General features: G+C 48.0%; 1 protein-coding gene across 1 annotated transcript in view; it reads left to right on the top strand.

The window, feature by feature from the left end:
* Positions 1-15,054: 15,054 nt before the first annotated feature.
* The window catches only part of LOC129707977 (protein FAM107B-like), a 42,687-nt gene continuing 33,823 nt past the window's right edge, over positions 15,055-23,918 (top strand). Inside the window, exon 1 of the mRNA XM_055653499.1 lies at positions 15,055-15,090. The gene's annotated coding sequence lies outside the window, so the exon portion shown is untranslated. The remainder of the gene's footprint in view (positions 15,091-23,918) is intronic.

Here is a 23,918-nt window from a genome sequence, read left to right as displayed (position 1 = left end):
CAGAATTATTTTAGAAAGTCTTTATCGATAGCATTAAGATTCCAGAGAAACTCAGTAGGTCAAGCAGCATCTCTGGAGAACATGCATAGATGATGTTTCAGGTCGGGACCCTTCTGAAGAAATATCCACGTTCATAACTTCTAGGAGCAGAATTAGGCAATTTGGCCCACCGAGTCTACTCCACCATTCAATCATGGCTGATCCATCTCTCCCTCTCAACCCCATTCTCCTGTCTTCTCCCCATAACATAGAAACATAGAAAATAGGTGCAGGAGTAGGCCATTCGGCCCTTCGAGCCTGCACCGCCATTCAATATGATCATGGCTGATCATCCAACTCAGTATCCCGTACCTGCCTTCTCTCCATACCCCCTGATCCCTTTAGCCGCAAGGGCCACATCTAACTCCCTCTTAAATATAGCCAATTAACTGTGGCCTCAACTACCCTCTGTGGCAAGAGAGTATCACAGATTCACCACTGACACCCATGCTAATCAAGAATCTGTCTATCTCTGCCTTAAAAATATCCACTGACTTGTGGCCTCCACAGCCGTCTGTGGCAATGAATTCCACAGATTCACCACCCTCTGGCTAAAGATATCCATGTGTGGAGAACATGGATAGGTGAAGTTTTGGTTTGGGACCCTTCTTCACACTCCAGACTAGGCTCCATCTCTCTTCTCCAGAGATGCTGCCTGACCCGCTGAGCTACTCCAGTACTCTGTGTCTTTTTTTGTAAAACAGCAACTGCAGATCCTTGTGTCTCCATGATTTGCCACTAGAGGGTGTATCTACCCAATTTTGTTATGGTGGCTTATTGAATAAAAATAGGGTTTTATTTCTCAAGAATATGTTGGGCTATCGTTGGCTCAACTTTCCTTGGTCATGGATTTGTTCTGAACCTTTTCCTACCTCTAGTTCCCCTCTCCCCTGACTCTGTCTATAGAAGGGTCTCGACCTGAAACATCACATATCCATGTTCTCCATATGTTGTAATATTGCATAGGATGGAACTGCAGATGCTGGTTTAAATTGAAGATGGACACAAAATGCCGGAGTAACTCAGCGGGACAGGCAGCATCTCTGGAGAGAAGGAATGGGTGACGTTTGAGGTCAAGACCCTTGTTCTGACTGATGTCAGGGGAGTGGGCGGTACAGAGATAAGGAAGTGTAAGATGTGAAAACAGGACAAAGGGAATGGAGATCAAGGAAACTGGGATAGACAGTTGGGAGGAAGTAAAAGCAAAGCCAGGGGTGGGGAACCTGCGACCTTCTAGGACAATAAGTTTTGAATGAATCCAACATTTGTAGAACAAATCCTTTTGTTTTTATTATATGTTTTTGTTCGTGTTTTTTTAAATTTTAAAATGAACGTATTTAAAATACCAAAGATTAAAAGAAGATTCAAGTAAATAATCCTCCCCGAGACGTCCCCGAGCTCCGACGTACCCGCTACGTTCATTCTCCGTGCTTACCACGAGTTTGATTTTATAAAAACTCAGTAGAGCTGTTGGAATCAACTTGCACCGTGGGACAGGGCTGTAACACTCTGGTATTTTGTGTCTGTACAAGAGAGAAGAGTCTCTCTCCGTCACCCCCACGCTAGTAGTCGTACGAGTTTTACAGTCTGTATAACTCGTTATCCCCTCTCCCACAGCCAACAATGGAGCATTGTGGGCCCCATCTTTCCTTGATCATCGTTTTTTTTTTTTTGCATGTCTTTCATTTGTTCCATATATCACCGTCTATATCTCTCGTCTTCCACTCCTGTCTGAAGAAGGATCTCGACCCGAAACGTCACTTCTTTCCACAGATGCTGCCTGACCCGCTGAGTTACTCCAGCACTCTGTGAAACGTCACCTATCCATGTTCTCCACAGATGCTGCCTGACCCGCTGAGTTACTCCAGCACTCTGTGAAACGTCCCATATCCATGCTCTCCCCATATGCTGCCTGACCCGCTGAGTTATGGTGCAGCAGCATCTATGGAGCGAAGGAAATAGGCAACGTTTCGGGGCCGAAACCCTTCTGGAAATAGGCAACGTTTCGGGCCGAAACCCGGAAGGGTTTCGACCCGAAACGTTGCCTATTTCCTTAGCTCCATAGATGCTGCTGCACCCGCTGAGTTACTCCAGCACTCTGTGAAACGTCACATATCCATGTTCTCCACAGATGCTGCCTGACCCGCTGAGTTACTCCAGCACTCTGTAAAACGTCACATATCCATGTTCTCCACAGATCCTGCCTGACCCGCTGAGTTATGGTGCAGCAGCATCTATGGAGCGAAGGAAATAGGCAACGTTTCGGGCCGAAACCCTTCTGGAAATAGGCAACGTTTCAGGCCGAAACCCTTTCGGGTTTCGACCCGAAACGTTGCCTATTTCCTTAGCTCCACAGATGCTGCCTGACCCGCTGAGTTACTCCAGCACTCTATGTCTATCTCCAGTGTAAACCAGCATCTGCAGTTCCTTCCTGCACCTTTTGCCTTTGCTGTTGCATGTGGCTGCTGCCTGGACTCGAGGGGCAGAGACAGACTGGTCTGAAGAAGAGTCTCGACCCAAAACGTCCGACCAATTCCTTCTCTCCAGAGGCTCTGCCTGGCCCGCTGAGTTACTCCAGCTTTTTGTGTCTATCTCCGGGGAACTGAGACACATCCCGCTGTGTTGTTCCATCTTTAATGAGTCAGTGCAACACCTTTTATGATGCAAATGTCCAACCCAGAGAATAGTAATTAGATCTCCATCTCTTGGGGACTCTGTAATGTGTTTTTAATGTGTGCATTGTGTCAGGGACGAGACAGCAGCTGTGAGCTTTCCTTGAATGCAGCCTGATTACCCCAGCACACGGTTCCTTAATACAAACCTTCATATCACATCAACCGTGGAATAAAACTACTGCCCTCTCAGCTCAGCTTAGAGATGCTTCAAGATCACAGCCTTGATGTAGAGAAACAAATAGGTGTAGGAATGAATGGATGAATACGTTTATTCATGGAGCGGCTGGGCTTGTACACTCTGGAGTTTAGAAGGATGAGAGGGATTCTTATTGAAACATCTAAGATTATTAAGGGTTTGGACACGCTAGAGGCAGGAAACATGTTCCCGATGTTGGGGGAGCCCAGAACCAGGGGCCACAGTTTTAGAATAAGGGGTAAGCCATTTAGAACGGAGACGGGGAAACACTTTTTCTCACAGAGAGTTGTGAGTCTGTGGAATTCTCTGCCCCAGAGGGCGGTGGAGGCCCATTCTCTGGATACTTTCAAGAGGGAGCTAGATAGGGCTCTTAAAGATAGCGGAGTCAGGGAATATGGGGAGAAGGCAGGAACGGGATACTGATTGGGGATGATCGGCCATGATCACATTGAATGGTGGTGCTTGCTCGAAGGGCCGAATGGCCTACTCCTGCACCTTTTGTCTATTGTTCACATACAAGGAATTTGCCTTGGTGCTCCGCCCACGAGTGACAACATGACATATGGTGACAGTTCGGAATGACACATAAAACATTAAAGGCCGTTCGGCCCTTCATGCCAGCACCACATATTCTCATCAATACAAGTCACCCATTCTTTCTCTCCCTGTTCCGCTGAGTTACTCCAGCTTTTTGTGTCTTCCATTCAATATGATCATGGCTGATCTGTACCCCGTTCCTGCTTTTTCCCCATATCTCTCGACATTTGTGTTAGGATATCTGACCCGGCTATCGTTTCTCCGAACACTTGCACTTGATCAGCTAAGCCATTATAGACCACAATAACAATTCAGCGATATTATTCCTGAAAACCACAGCTATAGAATTACCGCTGTTCAGTATTGAATTTCCAAAATAAAGAATTTCCGCCAGTCTATTCATATTTAATAAGGCTTTTAACCCATTCGACTGGGCTTATATTCACTGGAATTTTGGATGAGAGGGAATCTCATTGAAATATATAAACATTTTAAAGGGTTAAGAATTAATCCTTCTTAAAGGGCTATCTCTAGGAGCTAAATCTAACTCTCTCTTGAAAACATCCAGTGAATTAGCCTCCGCTGCCTTCTGTGGCAGAGAATTCCACAGATTCACAACTCTGGGTGAAAAAGTTTTTCCTCATCTCAGTCCGAAATGGCCGACCCCTTATTCTTAAAATGTGTGACCCCTGGTTCTGGACTCCCCCCAACATGGGGAACATTGTTCCTGTTCCTGCATCTAGCCTGGCCAATCCTTTAAGAATGTTATATATTTCTATGAGATATCCTCTCATCCTTCTAAATTCCAGTGAATACAAGCCCAGCTGAATGGGTTAAAGGCCTTTTTAAACATGAAGAGCCTGGCAGAAAGTCTGTATTTTGGAAATTCAATATTGAACAGCGGTAATTCTATAGCTGTGGTTTTCAGGAATATTATCGCTGAATTGTTACTGTGATCTTTAATGTCTTGGGCGGATCGGGCTACAGGTGTACATTCATATACAGGTAAGGTGAACCTTTTGAGGGCACCTATTCGGAACCAACACACCTGATACTCTGGGCCTGGCCAGGGGAACACCTTTGTCGCGTCAGATACCTGTGTCCAGGTTTGTGCTGATGTGAGGAGGCCTGTAGTGAGCTGGGGTGGGGGGGGCGTTGATTATCTGGCGCCATGCACTCCTTCCCCTGCCCCAGCCTCTGCTGCTGCTTCAGGGGAGAGGGGCCTAGCGCCAATAGTGGTGAGCTTAGGCCTGGTGCCGTCGGCCTGCAGCCTGGAGCCGGGCAGGAGCAGTTACCCGTCTCCTCCCACACCCACGGACCCCAGCCCGGCACTGAGACACAGGCAAACAGACGGCAGCAACTACAAACTCTGCACGCCAGGCCTGGCCTCAACACTCACCACACGGTAAGCATCACTCAATGAAGTCTACAGTTACATAGAATTTAAAATATTATATTTTAGTGGTCTGGGAAACGACTCCTGGAGTTTTCAACAATACTTTATTCGAGAGTTCAAGTTGCAGCATACAGGTTTAACAGACACGTCTGGCCACATTGGTGGTCAGCGCTGAACTAACGAGCGCAAAGGACAAACCGCGCAAAAACAACACCCCTCAGGTTCGATATCTGCGTGCGCTACCAGGCCCCGCTACAATATAATGGAAATAATATTATTATATTTATTATATATATGTTTCATAGCAAAAGGATTTGAGTCTAGGAGCAGGGAGGTTCTACTGCAGTTGTACAGGGTCTTGGTGAGACCACACCTGGAGTATTGCGTACAGTTTTGGTCTCCTAATCTGTGGAAGGACATTATTGCCATAGAGGGAGTGCAGAGAAGGTTCACCAGACTGATTCCTGGGATGTCAGGACTGTCTTATGAAGAAAGACTGGATAGACTTGGTTTATACTCTCTAGAATTGAGGAGATTGAGGGGGGATCTTATAGAAACTTACAAAATTCTTAAGGGGTTGGACAGGCTAGATGCAGGAAGATTGTTCCCGATGTTGGGGAAGTCCAGGACAAAGGGTCACAGCTTAAGGATAAGGGGGAAATCCTTTAAAACCGAGATGAGGAGAACTTTTTTCACACAGAGAGTGGTGAATCTCTGGAACTCTCTGCCACAGAGGGTAGTTGAGGCCAGTCCATTGGCTATATTTAAGAGGGAGTTAAATGTGGCCCTTGTGGCTAAGGGGATCAGAGGGTATGGAGAGAAGGCAGGTACGGGATACTGAGTTGGATGATCAGCCATGATCATATTGAATGGCGGTGCAGGCTCGAAGGGCCGAATGGCCTACTCCTGCACCTAATTTCTATGTTTCTATGTTTATATTATTTTTATATATAATACTTAATATATTATATGTAATAAAATAAGTATTATATATAATATAACAATTAAGAATAAGGGGTAAGGCATTTAGAACTGAGATGAGGAAAAACTATTCCACCCAGAGAGTTATGAATGTGTGGAATTCTCTGCCTCAGAAGGCAGTGGAGGCCAATTCACTGGATGCTTTCAAGAGAGAGTTAGATTTAGCTCTTAAAGATAGCGGAGTGAAGGGATATGGGGAGAAGGCAGGAACGGGGGACTGATTGTGGATGATCAGCCATGATCACATTGAATGGCGGTGCTGGCTCGAAGGGCCGAATGGCCTCTACTCCTGCACCTATTGTCTATTGTCTATAATATATTTTGTTTCATTATTTAGTCTCATCTTCATATGTGATAGGAGTAGAATTTAGGCCATTCGGCCCATCCAGTCTACTCCACCATTCAATCATGGCTGATCTATCTCTCCCTCCTAACCCCATTGTCCTGTCTTCTCCCCATAACCCCTGACACCCGCGCTGATCAAAACTCTATCTCTCCCTTAAAAACACCCATGGACTTGTGGCCTCCACAGCCGTCTGTAGCAATGAACCCCACAGATTCACCACCCTCTGGCTAAAGAAATTCCTCCTCATTACTTTCAGATAAAGAACCTCCTTCAATTCTAAGGCTGTGCCTTCTAATCCCCCGACACCTGTTTGGTTTAGTTTAGAGATACAGCACGGAAACAGGCCCTTCGGCCCACTGAGTCCGTGCCGACCAGCGATCCCCGCACACTAACACTATCCGACACACACTGGGGCCAATCTACAATTTAACCGAAGCCAATTAACCTACAAACCTGAACGTCTTTGGAGTGTGGGAGGAACCCGGAGCACCCGGAGAAAACCCACGCAGGTCACAAAGTTTTTAATGGAACACTAGAGCATTACGGTGGTGCAGCGGGTAGAGCTGCTGCCTCTCAGCGCCAGAGACCCGGGTTCCATCCCGACTACGGGTGCTGTTTGTACGGAGTTTGCACGTTCTCCCCGTGACCTGCGTGGGTTTTCTCCGGGTGCTTTGATTTCCTTCCACACTCCAAAGACGTGCAGGTTTGTAGGTTCATTGGCTTCGGTAAAGATTGTAAATTGTCCCTGGTGTGTGTAGGATAGTGTTAGTGTGCGGGGATCGCTGGTCGGCACGGACTCGGTGGGCCGAAGGGCCTGTTTCCGCGCTGTATCTCTAAACTAAACTAAACCATAAAAATAATAGAACATGCTCAAAGCTGCCAATTCCTATAAAGTGTGCTAAGAAGGAACTGCAGATGCTGGTTTAAACCGAAGATAGACACAGAGTGCTGGAGTAACTCAGCGGGTCAGCAGCATCTATGAAGCTGGAAGGTGAATAGGCAACTCAGTGGGTCAGGGGTCGAAATGGATAGGTGGTTTTCAGCCCGTAAAGTTGCAGCATCTGTGGAGAACATGGATAGGTGGTTTCACAGAGTGCCCGAGTAACTCGTGGGTGCAGCATCTTGGAGAACATGGATTGACGTTTCACAGAGTGCTGGAGTAACTCAGCGGGTGCAGCAGCATCTATGAAGCTAAGGAAATAGGCAACGTTTCGGGCCGAAACCCTTCCGGGTTTCGGCCTGAAACGTTGCCTATTTCCAGAAGGGTTTCGGCCCGAAACGTTGCCTATTTCCTTAGCTCCATAGATGCTGCTGCACCATAACTCAGCGGGTCAGGCAGCATCACTGGAGCGAGGAATAGGTGACGTTTCGGGCCAGGCTGGTTAGGGATAAGGAAGGGGATACCTACAGTGGGTGGTTTATTGTGTGCGGGTGAGTGTGTGTTGGTGAGCTGTGGCCATTTCTCCTGTCCCCACTCCCCACTCACCCTCTCGTTCCACACTGACTGACTCATGAGATGATTAACAAAAGCAATTACACTGTACTGCTGGATGGAGATGTCACATCAATCCACTAGCAGGTCCACACTTGCAGTAGCTATCCCCGACTATTTACTCATTTTCACCCAGGATGTTTTATTGGGCTGTGATAAACGAGGCTCCTGTGAACTCACCGCGGCTTAAAAAACCAGCTCGGAGCAACGGTTTGTCCTTGAGACTGAGCATGGAATGTGGAACAGGCCATTCGGCCCACAATGTCCGTGCCGTACACGGTGCCAAGACCAACTCCCCTCTGCCTGCATGTGATCCATATCCCTCCATTCCCTGCATATCCACGTCCCTGTCTAAAAGCCTCTTAAACACCACGATCGTATCTGCCTCCACCCCCACCCCTGGCAGCTCGTTCCAGGCACCCACCACCCTCTGTGTATAAAAACCTGCCCCACACATCTCCATTAAACTTTCCCCCTCTCACCTTAAAGCTGCGCCCTCTAGTCCTTGACATCTCCAAAATGGTTCTGACTGTCTTCCCTGTCTATGCCTCTCATAATGTTATATACTTCCTGCTATAAGTACTTTGTGGGTGGTTGGGGGGGAAGGTGATAGAATCCCACAAAGAGCTGGGACCCACACATAGACATACAGCATGGGAACAGGCCCTTCGGCCCAACATCCATGCTGCCCCACCTACACCAGTCTCACCTGCCCATATCCCTCTCAACCTGTTCTATACATGTACCTGTTGCAATGGTCCCTGCCTCAACTACCTCCTCTGGCAGCTTGTCCCATACACCCACCACCCTCTGTGTGAAAAACGTTACTCCAGCACTCGGTGAAACGTCACCTATCCACGTTCTCCACAGATGCTGCTGCACCCGCTGAGTTACTCCAGCACTCTGTGAAACGTCACCTATCCATGTTCTCCACAGATGCTGCCTGACCCGCTGAGTTATGGTGCAGCAGCATCTATGGAGCGAAGGAAATAGGCAACGTTTCGGGGCCGAAACCCTTCTGGAAATAGGCAACGTTTTGGGCCGAAACCCTTCCAGGTTTCGGCCCGAAACGTTGCCTATTTCCTTAGCTCCATAGATGCTGCTGCACCCGCTGAGTTACTCCAGCACTCTGTGAAACGTCACCTATCCATGTTCTCCACAGATGCTGCCTGACCTGCTGAGTTACTCCAGCACTCTGTGTCTTTTTTTAGTGAACCAGCACCTGCAGTTCCTTGTTTCTCCTGCTTTACTCTCACCGTATTTCCATCAACTCCCCACAGAATCTACAGACTAATTCTACAATATCCCATTTTCTCATCCACTCCCTACGCACTAGGGAACAATTTACAGAGGGGCTGATTAACCTACAAACCCGCACAGGATGTCAGGACTTTCATATGAAGAAAGACTGGATAGATTCGGTTTGTACTCGTTAGAATTTAGAAGATTGAGGGGGGATCTTATAGAAACTTACAAAATTCTTAAGGGGTTGGACAGGCAAGATGCAGGAAGATTATTCCCGATGTTGGGGAAGTCCAGGACAAGGGGTCACACAGTTTAAGGATAAGGGGGAAATCTTTTAGGACCGAGATGAGAAAAACATTTTTCACACAGAGAGTGGTGAATCTGTGGAATTCTCTTCCACAGAAGGTAGTTGAGGCCACACAGTTCATTGGCTATATTTAAGAGGGAGTTAGATGTGGCCCTTGTGGCTAAAGGGATCAGGGGGTATGGAGAGAAGGCAGGTACGGGATACTGAGTTGGATGATCAGCCATGATCATATTGAATGGCGAATGGTGCAGGCTCGAAGGGCCGAATGGCCTCTACTCCTGCACCTATTTTCTATGTTTTCTACGTCGTTGGGATGTGGGGGGAAACCAGAGTGGGTGATCGATCGCTGGTTGGCTTGGGCTCGATGGGCTGAAGGGCCTGTTTCCACGCTGTATCTCTAATTTAAAATAAACTAAACTAAACTGGTCTCTTAAGCCGGAGCTATTTCTATGCCCTGCTATCCCTCGACCACAATATTGCTTATCTGGTTTCTAAATGTGTCTCAAATCATGTTATTTTTCCGTTTATAAAATCCATTTAGAACACAGTAAATGTGAAACTGTTACAGGCTAATGGACAACGTTTTAATCGCGATGAATTTATTTAAAGATCTCTTCTGAATGTGGCTTCGCCTTTGAGGTATTGTGGTCACCCAACTGTTTAAGAAGGAACTGCAGATGCTAGAAAAATCGAAGGTAGACAAAATAGCTGGAGAAACTCAGCGGGTGAGGCACCATCTATGGAGCGAAGCCTTAATAATCTTATATGTTTCAATAAGATCCCCTCTCATCCTTCAAACTCCAGAGTGTACAAGCCCAGCTGCTCCATTCTCTCAGCATATGACAGTCCCGCCATCCCGGGAATTAACCGTGTAAACCTACGCTGGGCCCCCTCAATAGGAAGAATGTCCTGCCTCAAATTGGGGGTTCAAAACTGCACACAATACTCCAGGTGTGGTCTCACCAGGGCCCTGTACAACTGCAGAAGGACCTCTTTGCTCCTATACTCAACTCCTCTTGTTATAAAGGCCAACATGCCATTGGCTTTCTTCACTGCCTGCTGTACCTGCATGCTTACTTTCATAGACTGATGAACAAGGACCCCCAGATCCCGTTGTACTTCCCCTTTTCCCAACTTGACGCCACTTAGATAATAATCTGCCTTCCTGTTTTTGCCACCCAAGTGGATAACCTCACATTTATCCAAATGCAGAATGGCTTGTTGCTGGCTGAGAGGAAGATGACATTCAGTAATAGATTTGACAGATGTATGGATAGTAAGGGTTAGGGTTCAGATACGTGTCAAGCACAGGACAGCACAGAATATCCCCAGCACAGTGGGGCCCTTTCGTATGGGCATGGACTGTGTGTTGAAGGCTATTTCTGTGCAGTACACATTAATGTGTCTCTGACTCCAACCATCAGGGCCTTGAACCAGACTGCACAACACTGACCTCAAGCCCCCCTCAGTAACCATGACCATGTACACTGGCATTTATATACAGTAGCTGCCACTAAGTGCCTTGATTTGCACTGTAATGCTGTGGTCAGCTAATGTCACAGATAATTTGTTTAAGAAGGAACTGTGCAGATGCTGGAAAATCGAAGGTAGACAAAAGTGCTGGAGAAACTCAGCGGGTGCAGCAGCATCTATGGAGCGAAGGAAATAGGCAACGTTTCGGGCCGAAACCCGGAAGGGTTTCGGCCCGAAACGTTGCCTATTTCCAGAAGTGTTTCGGCCCGAAACGTTGCCTATTTCCTGAAGGGTTTCGGCCCAAAACGTTGCCTATTTCCTGAAGGGTTTCGGCTCAAAACGTTGCCTATTTCCTGAAGGGTTTCGGCTCGAAACGTTGCCTATTTCCAGAAGTGTTTCGTCCCGAAACGTTGCCTATTTCCAGAAGGATTTCGGCCCGAAACGTTGCCTATTTCCTTCGCTCCATAGATGCTGCCGCACCCTCTGAGTTTCTCCAGCACTTCTATAGATAATCTATAGTGGCATTGATTTATTGATAGAACATTGGTGAGGCCGCATTTGGAACATCAGTTTTGGCCCCCACTGCTCCAAAGACGTACAGGTCTGCGGGCTAACTGGGTTTGGTAAATTGTAAATTGCCCCTAGTATGTAGTTTAGTTTAGAGATACAGCGCGGAAACAGGCCCTTCGGCCCACCGAGTCCACGATGACCAGCGATCCCGGCACACTAACACTATCCTACACACACTGGGGACAATTTACATTTACACAAAGCCAATTAATCTACAAACCTGTACGTCTTTGGAATGTGGGAGGAAACCGGAGCACCCGGAGAAAACCAGCGCAGGTCACGGGGAGAACGTGCAAACTCTGTACAGACAGCACCCGTAGTCGGGATCGAACCCGGGTCTCTGGCGCTACATTCGCTGTAAGGCAGGAACTTAGCGCTGGGCCACTGTGACCCGCCCTATAGTGTCGGATAGTGTTAGTGTGCGGGCATCTGTAACTCTAAACTAAACTGAACTGAACTATTGGAAGGACGTCATTAAGCAGAGAAGGTTGAGTTGAGTTTAGTTTATAGTCACGTGTACCGAGGTACAGTGAAAAGCTTTTGTTGCGTGCTAACCAGTCAGCGGAAAGACAACACATGATTACAATCGAGCCGTCCACAGTGTACAGATACAGGATAAAGGGAATAACGTTTAGTGCAAGGTAAAGCCAGTAAAGTCCGATCAAAGATAGTCCGAGGGTCACCAATGAGGTAGATAGTAGTTCAGGACCGCTCTCTAGTTGTGGTAGGATGATTCAGTTGCCTGATAACAGCCGGGAAGAAACTGTCCCTGAATCTGGAGGTGTGTGCGTTGGTTTTCACACTTCTGTACCTCTTGCCCGATGGGAGAGGGGAGAAGAGTGAGTGGCCTGGAGGATGTGACTGGTCGCCCTATGAATGATGCTAGAGAGAGCTGGCCTTGCCGAGGCAGCTAATTTGAGATAGGTGAATAGATAGGTCTTTAGTCTGTGGAGCGCAGAAGGAGGGGGGACTTGATAGAGGTCTTTAAAATGATGAGAGGGATGTTGACGTGGATAAGCTTTCCCATTGAGAGTAGGGAAGATTCAAACAGAGACTGACTTGAGAATTAAGGGACAGAAGTTTAGGGGTAACAGGCTGGGACCTCTTTCCTTGAGAGCGCGGGAGAGCTGTGGGGGTGATCAGGTTCAGGGGTATCACAAAATAAATGGATAGGGGAGTATGGATGAGAAGGGAATGGAGGGTTATGGTACGAGTGCAGGCAGGTGGGACTAAGGGAAAAAAGTTGTTCGGCACGGACTTGTAGGGCCGAGATGGCCTGTTTCTGTGCTGTAATTGTTATATGGTTATATGGTTAAGAGGGAGTGACCGGGGTGAGACTGGTCCTTGATGATGCTGCTGGCCTTGCCGGGGCAGCGTGAGGTGGAGATGGAGTCAATGGAAGGGAGAGGGGAGAAGAGGGAGTGGGATGTTGCCAAGACTCGAGGGTCTGAGCTACAGGCAGAGGTTGAACAGGCTGGGATTTTATTCCTTGGAGCGCAGGAGGCTGTGCGGTGATCTTATAGGGGTGCACAAAATCATGAGGGGAGTATTTGACTCCGAGTTGGGGAATCGAGGACCAGAGGACATAGGTTTAAGGTGAAGGGGGGAAGTTGAGGCCGGGAATATCCCAACATTTAAAAAAATGTTAAACATGTGCATGGATAGGACGGGTTTGGAGGGATATGGGCCAAACGCAGGCAGATGGGACTAGTGTAGATGGGGCATGTTGGCCGGTGTGGGCAAGTTGGGCTGAAGGGCCTGTTTCCATGCTGTATCACTCTGTGACTAGTGTCGATGGGGCATGTTGGCTAGTAATGGCAGGTTGGGCTGAAGGGCCAGTTTCCATGCTGTATCACTCTGTGACTAGTGTCGATGGGGAATGTTGGCTAGTATGGGCAAGTTAGGCTGAAGGGCCTGTTTCCGCACTGTATCACTCTGTGACTAGTGTCGATGGGGCATGTTGGCTAGTATGGGCAGGTTGGGGTGAAGGGCCTGTTTCCGCACTGTATCACTCTGTAATCTAGTGTGTGAACGGCCGATGCTGGTCGGCACGGACAAGTTGGGCCGAAGGGCCTGTTTCCGCACTGTATCACTCTGTGACTAGTGTCGATGGGGCATGTTGGCTAGTATGGGCAGGTTGGGCTGAAGGGCCTGTTTCCGCACTGTATCACTCTGTGACTAGTGTCGATGGGGCATGTTGGCTAGTATGGGCAAGTTAGGCTGAAGGGCCTGTTTCCGCACTGTATCACTCTGTGACTTGTGTCGATGGGGCATGTTGGCTACTATGGGCAGGTTGGGCCGAAGGGCCTGTTTCCGCACTGTATCACTCTGTGACTGTATAGTGCAGATATTTGTTGTGTTCTGCATTCTCTGGGCTGTGGAGTTGCGGTAAGGAAGCATTTAAATATTCTGCTTCCTGTGAATAATTACCATTAAACTCTCTTGAGTCTTGTAAAAAAAAACTTCTGCAAAACAAAGTGATTTACGAAGCAAAGTGTTGTCGAGTTCTGCAGCAGAGAGACTCAAGATGGATGCAAGAGAGAGTTAGATTTAGCTCTAAGGGCTAATGCAACCAAGGGGATATGGGGAGAAGGCAGGAACGGGGTACTAATTGGGGATAATCAGCCATGATCATATTGAATGGCGGTGCTGGCTCGAAGGGCTGAATGGCCTCCTCCTGCACCTATTTTCTATGTTTCTATCTTATAGCATGGTAACAGGCCCTTCAGCCCATCGAGTCCGCGCTATGTTATCCTACTTTCTCATCCACTCCCTACACACTGGGCATGTTTTGGGGCTGGGACCCTTCGTCAGACAGGAAGAGAGAAGGAACTGTCGATGCTGGTTTCTTAAAAAAAGACACAAAGTGCTGGAGTAACTCGGCTAGTCAGGGAGCATCTCGACAGCTGAGTCACTCCAGCACTCTGAAACGTCACCTATCCATGTTGCTGCCTGACCCGCTGAGTTACTCCAGCACTCTGTGAAACGTCACCTATCCATGTTCTCCACAGATGCTGCCTCCACGCTGATTACTCCAGCACTCTGTGAAACGTCCACTGATGTTCTCCACAGGTGCTGCCTGACCCGCTGAGTTATGGTGCAGCAGCATCTATGGAGCGAAGGAAATAGGCAACATTTCGGGCCGAAACCCTTCTGGAAATAGGCAGCGTTTCGGGCCGAAACCCAGAAGGGTTTCGACCCGAAACGTTGCCTATTTCCTTAGCTCCATAGATGCTGCTGCACCCACTGAGTTACTCCAGCACTCTGTTATATGTCACCTATCCACAATCTACTATCTTTACTGAAGCCAATTAATCTACAAACCTGCACGTCTTTGGAGTGTGGGAGGAAACCGGAGCACCCGGAGAAAACCCACGCAGGTCACGGGGAGAACGTGCAAACTCCGTACAGGCAGCGCCCGTAGTCAGGATGGAACCCGGGTCTCTGGCGCTGTGAGGCAGCAGCTCTACCCGTCACCTGCGTGGGTTTTCTCCGAGATATTCGGTTTCCTCCTACACTCCAAAGACGTGCGGGTTTGTAGGTGAATTGGCTTTGTGTGTAGGATGGTGTTAGTGTGTGGGGATCGCTGGTCGGCACGGACTCGGTGGGCCGAAGGGCCTGTTTCTGTGCTGTATCACCAAACTAAACCAATCAGGTGTGAAATGCGGGATCTGTATGTGGTATTTCTCTGCCGGCTCGGTGGTCTCTCCAGTAGCTAACCCGTGTGTTATCTCCCTTTGTCTTCCTGCCCTCCACCTGTGGTCGTCACTCGCAGGATGAGGGTTTATCTCCAGCGGCAGCTTCGCCAGCCAACAGTAACGGAGCTCGCTCAGGTACACACTGCGCTGGCACTAACACACACTCTGTTACTTGGTATTCACTCTTTGCTTCACATTGTACATGGCCCTGGGCTACCCTGATTGATGCATTGGTCACTGATAACTCATCCACTGGCGAGCTTTGCTGAACCTGCCCCCCTAGAACATAGACCATAGACCATAGACCATAGAACATAGACCATAGACCATAGAACATATAACATAGAACATAGGCCATAAAACATATAACATATAACATAGAACATAACATAGAACATAGAACATAGAACATAGACCATAGAACATAGAACATAGAACATAGAACATAGAACATATAACATAGAACATATAACATAGAACATAGAACATAGAACATAGACATAGAACATAGAACATAGAACATATAACATAGACCATATAACATATAACATAGACCATAGAACATAGAACATAGAACATAGAACATATAACATAGACCATATAACATATAACATAGACCATAGAACATAGAACATAGAACATAGAACATAGAACATAGAACATAGAACATAGAACACATAGAACATAGAACATATAACATAGACCATAGAACATAGAACATAGAACATAGACCATAGAACATAGAACATATAACATAGACCATAGAACATAGACCATAGAACATAGAACATATAACATAGACCATATAACATATAACATAGACCATAGAACATAGAACATAGAACACAGACCATATACCATAGAACATATAACATAGAACATAGACCATAGAACATATAACATAGAACATAGAACATAGACCATAGAACATAGAACATATAACATAGACCATAGAACATATAACATATAACATAGACCACATAACATAGAACATATAACATATAGCATATAACATATGCCATGGTAGAGTTGCTGCCTCACAGCGCCAGAGACCCAGGTTCGATCCCGACTACGGGCGCTGCCTGTACGGAGTTTGCACGTTCTCCCCGTGACCTGCGTGGGTTTTCTCCGGGTGCTCCGGTTTCCTCCCACACTCCAAAGACGTGCGGGTTTGTAGGTTCATTGGCTTTGTGTATAAATGTAAATTGTCCCTAGTGTGTGTAGGATGGTGTTAGTGTGCGGGGATCACTGGTCAGCACGGACTCGATGGGCCGAAGGGCCTGTTACCGCGCTGTATCTCTAAACTAAACGTATAACATAGAAGCAAAGAAGAGTACAGCACAGGAACAGGCCCTTCAGCTCACAATGTGTGACATGTCATGAAACATAAGGGATAGGAGCAGAATTAGGCCGTTCGGCCCATCAAGTCTACTCCGCCGTCCAATCATGGCTGATCTATCTCTCCCTCCTAACCCCATTCTCCTGCCTTCTCCCCGTGACCCCTGACACCCGCACTAATCAACAATCTATCTATCTCTGCCTTAAAAATATCCACTGACTTGTGGCCTCCACAGCCGTCTGTGGCAATGGTATACAGGTGTGTAAGTTAATTGGTTTGGTATAACTGTCCTTAGTGTGTGTAGGGTAGTGTCAGTGTGCGGGGATCGCAGGTCAGCACAGGCTCGATGGGCTGAAGGGCCTGTTTCCGTGCTGTATCTCTAAACTAAACTAAACTGAACTAAACTGAAGCCAACCGCCCCACAACAATTCTGCTCCATTGAGGTGCTGCTTCCAGGAAACTGTGATAGGGTTTAATGTCGAAACCAGGCATGACTTCATCGGCTGCAGAATGAAACCGCATTGATGTGGAAACGTGCCATTACCCACCCAGCCAATCTGCTCCCTGATTATTGATCCAGGGATGTTGGCCAGGGCACCGGCAACACTGCATCAATATCACACAACATCAGCTCACTGTCTCACCCACTGCCTAACTCATCTGTCACAGAGAGAGGGGGGGGGGGGGAGACAGAGAGAGATAGAGAGAGAGACAGAGAGAGACACAGAGAGACACAGAGAGAGAGGTGAAGCAGAGGTGCACTTCCTCCAAAAATTGACAAAACAAGGAAAGCATACTTTGACAAACTCAGTGAGGCAACCACTGATTTTAAAGAACTAGATGATACATCCCCGGGCAGAAACCCTTCTGGAAATAGGCAACGTTTTGGGCCGAAACCCGGAAGGGTTTCGACCCGAAACGTTGCCTATTTCCTTAGCTCCATAGATGCTGCTGCACCCGCTGAGTTACTCCAGCACTCTGTGAAACTTCACCTATCCATGTTCTCCACAGATGCTGCCTGACCCGCTGAGTTACTCCAGCACTCTGTGAAACGTCACCTATCCATGTTCTCCACAGATGCTGCCTGACCCGCTGAGTTATGGTGCAGCAGCATCTATGGAGCGAAGGAAATAGGCAACGTTTCAGGCCGAAACCCTTATGGAAATAGGCAACGTTTCGGGCCGAAACCCGGAAGGGTTTCGACCCGAAACGTTGCCTATTTCCTTAGCTCCATAGATGCTGCTGCACCCGCTGAGTTACTCCAGCACTCTGTGAAACGTCACCTATCCATGTTCTCCACAGATGCTGCCTGTCCCGCTGAGTTACTCCAGCATTTTTGTCTACCTTCGGTTTTTCCAGCATCTGCAGTTCCTTCTTAAACACTCCAGTGTCTCCGTCACAAACGTTTGATCTCAACTAGACAATAGGTGCCTCTGTGGCACCCCGCCATTCAATATGATCATGGCTGATCATCCAAGAGTATGCCTTCTCTCCATACCCCCCACTCTCAAGGCCACAAGGGCCACATCTAAAAAATATAGCCAATGAACTGTCTCATCTCTGTGGCAGAGAATTCCACAGATTCACCACTCTCTGTGTGAAAAAAAGATTCTCATCTCGGTTTTAAAGGATTTCCCCTTTATCCTAAGCTGCGACTCCTTGTCCTGGACTTCCCCAACATCGGGAACAATCTTCCTGCATCTAGCCTGTCCAACCCCTTAAGAATTTTGTAAGTTTTCTATAAGATCCCCTCTCAATCTCCTAAATTCTAGTGAGTTCAAGCTGACAAGAAGACCTTCATTAAGCAGGGGTTACTAAAGTTCGGGGCAGTGGTGAGCTCAGAGTGACGGCATCGACAGCAGATCAGACAGCGAGAACTACGCAGTTCCACAGTGAAATCCCTCGGTCTACGGGGATCAGATACTCAGTAAGGTGTCAAATGAAGGAGTGTTGCAGGAACAGAAATAGACACAAAGACTACTCCCTGTAAGAGAGAAGGGAAGTAAAGCTGTGTCTTAACAATAAACCTCGCCGACAATTCTCCCCCTAACAGAATCAAGGGATATGGGGAGAAGGCAGGAACGGGTAGAGACCCGGAAAGCATCTATGGAGCGAAGGAATAGGCGACGTTTCGGGTCGAGACCCTTCCGGGTCTCGACCCGAAACGTCACCTATTCCTTCGCTCCATAGATGCTGCCTCACCCACTGAGTTTTGCAAATGGATTTGAGTATAGAAGCAGGGAGGTTCTACTGCAGTTGTACAGGGTCTTGGTGAGACCACACCTGGAGTATTGCGTACAGTTTTGGTCTCCAAATCTGAGGAAGGAAATTATTGCCATAGAGGGAGTGCAGAGACGGTTTCACCAGACTGATTCCTGGGATGTCAGGACTGTCTTATGAAGAAAGACTGGATAGACTTGGTTTATACTCTCTAGGATTTAGGAGATTGAGAGGGGATCTTATAGAAAACTACAAAATTCTTAAGGGGTTGGACAGGCTAGATGCAGGAAGATTGCTCCCGATGTTGGGGAAGTCCAGGACAAGGGGTCACAGCTTAAGGATAAGGGGGAAATCCTTTAAAACCGAGATGAGAAGAACTTTTTTCACACAGAGAGTGGTGAATCTCTGGAACTCTCTCTGCCGCAGAGAGGGGTAGTTGAGGCCACAGTTCATTGGCTATATTTAAGAGGGAGTTAGATGTGGCCCTTGTGGCTAAGGGGATCAGGGGTATGGAGAGAAGGCAGGTACGGGATACTGAGTTGGATGATCAGCCATGATCATATTGAATGGCGGTGCAGGCTCGAAGGGCCGAATGGCCTCTACTCCTGCACCTAATTTCTATGTTTCTATGTTTTCTCCAGCATTTTTGTCCACCACAGGAGACACGTTCGGTTTTGGTCGCCCTGCTACGGGATGGGTGTCGTGAAGCTGGAGAGGGTGCAGAGAAGATTACCGAGTGCGTTTGGTTTTGGTTTTAGAGATACAGCGCGGAAACAGGCCGCCTTCGTCCCACAGACCAGCGATCCCCGCACACTAACGGTATCCTACACGCACTAGGGGACAATTTACAATCTTCACTGAAGCCAGTTGGCTTACAAAACACGCGCGTCTTTGGAGTGCGGGAGGAAACCGAAGATCTCGGAGAAAACCCACGCAGGTGACGGGGAGAACGTGCAAACTCCGTACAGACAGCACCCGTAGTCGGGATGGAACCCGGGTCTCTGGCGCTGTGAGGCAGCAGCTCTACCCGCTGCACCACCGTGTCAAGTCAAGTCAAGTCAAGTTTATTTGTCACATACACATACGAGATGTGCAGTGAAATGAAAGTGGCAATGCTCGCGGACTTTTGTGCAAAAGACAAACAACAAAACAACCAAACAAACTATAAACACAATCATAACACACATATTCTTTTACATAATAAATAATGGAAGGAAAAACGTTCAGTAGAGTTAGTCCCTGGTGAGATGGGCGTTTACAGTCCGAATGGCCTCTGGGAAGAAACTCCTTCTCAACCTCTCCGTTCTCACCGCATGGCAACGGAGGCGTTTGCCTGACTGTAGCAGCTGTTGCCAGGACTCGAGGGCCTGAGCTATAGGGAGAGGTTGGGGCAGGCTAGGATTTTATTCTTTGGAGCGCCAGAGGATAAGGGATGGATGCATAGAGGTGCACAAAATAATGAAGGGAATAGATCAGGTGAATGCGCAGAGACTTTTCCTAGTGTAGGGGAATTAACAACTAGTGGACATAGAAACATAGAAAATAGGTGCAGGAGTAGGCCATTCGGCCCTTCGAGCCTGCACCATTCGCCATTCAATATGATCATGGCTGATCATCCAACTCAGTATCCTGTACCTGCCTTCTCTCCATACCCCCTGATCCCTTTAGCCACAAGGGCCACATCTAACTCCCTCTTAAATATATCCAATGAACTGTGTGGCCTCAACTACCTTCTGCGGCAGAGAATTCCACAGATTCACCACTCTCTGTGTGAAAAATGTTTTTCTCATCTTGGCCCTAAAAGATTTCCCTCTTATCCTTAAACTGTGACCCCTTGTCCTGGACTTCCCCAACATCGGGAACAATCTTCCTGCATCTAGCCTGTCCAACCCCTTAAGAATTGTGTAAGTTTCTATAAGATCCCCCCTCAATCTTCTAAATTCTAGCGAGTACAAACCAAGTCTATCCAGTCTTTAGGTGAGAGGGGTAAGATTTGATAGGATCCTGGGGGGGGGGGGGGGGGGGGGCCTATTCTCACACAGAGGGCGGTGGGTGTATGGAACGAGCTGCCAGAGGAGGTAGTTGAGGCTGGGACTATAACAGCACTCGGACAGGTGCATGGATAGGACAGGTTTGGAGGGATATGGACCAAACGCAGGCAGGTGGGACTAGTGTAGACGGGGCATGTTGGCCACCATGGGGCCGATGGGCCGAAGGGCCTGTTTCCATGCTGTATGACTCTGTGCTCTATTACAGGCTGGAATCTTGAGCAAAACACAAAGTGCTGGAGGAACTCAGCTGGTCAGGCAGCCCCTGTGGAGGGAATGGACAGACAACGTTTCGGGTCAAGATCCTCCTTCAGTTCCTTGATCAGTTCCTCCAACATTTAGTTTATTGCTGAAGGCTCGTGATTATTGAGCTGTAACCGATCAATTAAGTTATGAGAGACTATTTATCTGATTAAGGACATGTCTATATATTGATTCAAACCTGTTTATAACACAAACCCTAGGATCCAATTAAATCTCCTGCCTCCACCTTAAACCCCTGTTGTGTTATATTTGCCGCACTAGCAGGGGACAAAGCTTTTCACTGTACCTCAGTACACGTGACAATAAACTCAACTCAAGTAAAAAGTGGCACGGTGGTGCAGCGGGTAGAGCTGCTGCCTCACAGCGCCAGAGACCCAGGGTTCAATCCCGACTACGGGTGCTGTCTGTACAGAGTTTGCACGTTCTCCCCGTGACCTGCGTGGGTTTTCTGGTGTTTCCTCCCACACTCCAAAAGCGTGCAGGTTTGTAGGCTAATTGGCTTCGGTGTAAATGTAAATTGTCCCTAGTGTGTGTGTAGGATAGTGTTAGTGTGCGGGGATCGCTGGTCGGCACGGACTCGGGTGGGTCGAAGGGACTGTTTTTACACTGGATCTCTAAACTAAAGTTTAAAAAGCGTCCCATTCCGAAACGTCACCTATCCATGTTCTCCACAGATGCTGCCTGACCCGCTGAGTTACTCCAGCACTCTGTGAAACGTCACCTATCCATGTTCTCCACAGATGCTGCCTGACCCCCGCTGAGTTATGGTGCAGCAGCATCTGTGGAGCGAAGGAAATAGGCAACGTTTCGGGCCGAAACCCTTCTGGAAATAGGCAACGTTTCGGGCCGAAACCCAGAAGGGTTTCGACCCGAAACGTTGCCTATTTCCTTAGCTCCATAGATGCTGCTGCACCCGCTGAGTTACTCCAGCAGGTGAAACGTCACCTATCCATGTTCTCCACAGATGCTGCCTGACCCGCTGAGTTACTCCAGCACGCTGTGAAAATGTACACGTTTTGTAAACTCAAAGACAGTCTAATTACTTTTGAGGAAGTTGATTGATATTTTTTTAACGGAAACATGGGCCACATTCCCCAGCTGGAGGCTAAATGTGTCATCATAAACTTACTGTGGTGCAGAACCAGCTCACTGAGCTGTGGAAACCAGCTCCTAACTTCCTGTTGACAGTCTCACACAGACCTGCCCTTGGCTAGAACCGCAGTCACACACACCCAGAGCTTGTACAGAGAGCTGGTGGGGAGAGGTCACTCTGACAACCCCATTTGTGGGCTGGATGTTCCCTTTACAGAGAAGAGGAAATATCTGATATAAACCCCCCCCCTTTCACCGCAGGCAGCTTGCTGATGCATCCTTCGATGCCGAAATCAGTGGCCAAAGTCAAATGATTTTGTAGTGTGTAGTCCAGCACAGATATTATGGGCCGAAGGGACTGTTCCTGTGCTGTGTTGTTCTGCAGGTAGGAAGGAACTGCAGATGTAGATTGACACAGAGTGCTGGAGTAACTCAGCGGGTGCAGCAGCATAGAAACATAGGAACATAGAAAATAGGTGCAGGAGTAGGCCATTCGGCCCTTCGAGCCTGCACCGCCATTCAATATGATAATGGCTGATCATCCAACTCAGTATTCCGTACCTGCCTTCTCTCCATACCCCCTGATCCCCTTAGCCACAAGGGCCACATCTAACTTCCTCTTAAATATAGCCAATGAACTGTGGCCTCAACTACCCTCTGTGGCAGAGAGTTCCAGAGATTCACCACTCTCTGTGTGAAAAAAGTTTTTCTCATCTCCATCCTAAAGGATTTCCCCTTTATCCTTAACTGTGACCCCTTGTCCTGGACTTCCCCAACATCGGGAACAATCTTCCTGCATCTAGCCTGTCCAACCCCTTAAGAATTTTGTAAGTTTCTATAAATCCCCTCTCAATCTCCTAAATTCTAGAGAGTATAAACCAAGTCTACCCAGTCTTTCTTCATAAGACAGTCCTGACATCCCAGGAATCAGTCTGGTGAACCGTCTCTGCACTCCCTCTATGGCAATAATGTCCTTCTATAGATAGACACAGAGTGCTGGAGTAACTCAGTGGGTCAGGCAGCACCTGTGGAGAACATGGATAGGTGACGTTTCACAGAGTGCTGGAGTAACTCAGTGGGTCAGGCAGCACCTGTGGAGAACATGGATAGGTGACGTTTCACAGAGTGCTGGAGTAACTCAGTGGGTCAGGCAGCACCTGTGGAGAACATGGATAGGCAGCACCTGTGGAGAACATGGATAGGTGACGTTTCACAGAGTGCTGGAGTAACTCAGTGGGTCAGGCAGCACCTGTGGAGAACATGGATAGGTGACGTTTCAGGTCGAGATCCTCCATCAGACTGAGATTCAGGGCGTGGGGTAACTAGAGGAACGGAAAGATAAGCAGAGCCGGCATCAATGACTCAGGGGACGGTGGAGCCCACAAGGCTCCATTGTTGGCTGGGGGGCAGGGTGATAACGAAAGGACACGACCAGTGAAATTAGCAAGAGGTGGGGGAGAGAGAGGGGGGTTGCAAGGGTTACCTGAAGTTAGTGTGTTAGTGTCTCATACGTTCATAGGTCTTTGGAGCAGAATTAGGCCATTCGGCCCATCAATTCTACTCCGCCACTCAATCGTGGCCCATTCTCCTGCCTAACCCTCTCCCCGCAACCCCTGTGGCAGTTTGCTTTGTCCGTTTGGTTACCACAGCTATGACTCCACGTTGAAAATGACTTCAACTTAGAACTTCCCCAAACAACACCAGCCCTTCCCCCACCCCCACACAAAAATACAAAACTTCCCTTTATTCCCCCCAATCTTTGCGCAGCAAAATGAGTCAAAGATGTCCAATTACTAAATGCAAGGTAGACCAAAAATGCTGGAGAGACTCAGCGGGTGAGGCAGCATCTATGGAGCGAAGGAAGAGGTGACGTTTCGGGTCGAGACCCGGAAGGGTCTCGACCCCCGGAAGGGTCTCGACCCGAAACGTCGCCTATTCCTTCGCTCCATAGATGCTGCCTCACCCGCTGAGGACAAGAAGGCTCTGCAGAGAGTAGTGCG

This window comes from Leucoraja erinacea, chromosome 22 (assembly GCF_028641065.1).
Source record: "Leucoraja erinacea ecotype New England chromosome 22, Leri_hhj_1, whole genome shotgun sequence".
Classification (NCBI taxonomy): Eukaryota; Metazoa; Chordata; class Chondrichthyes; order Rajiformes; family Rajidae; genus Leucoraja; species Leucoraja erinaceus.
This window is presented reverse-complemented; position numbering and strand designations above follow the sequence as displayed.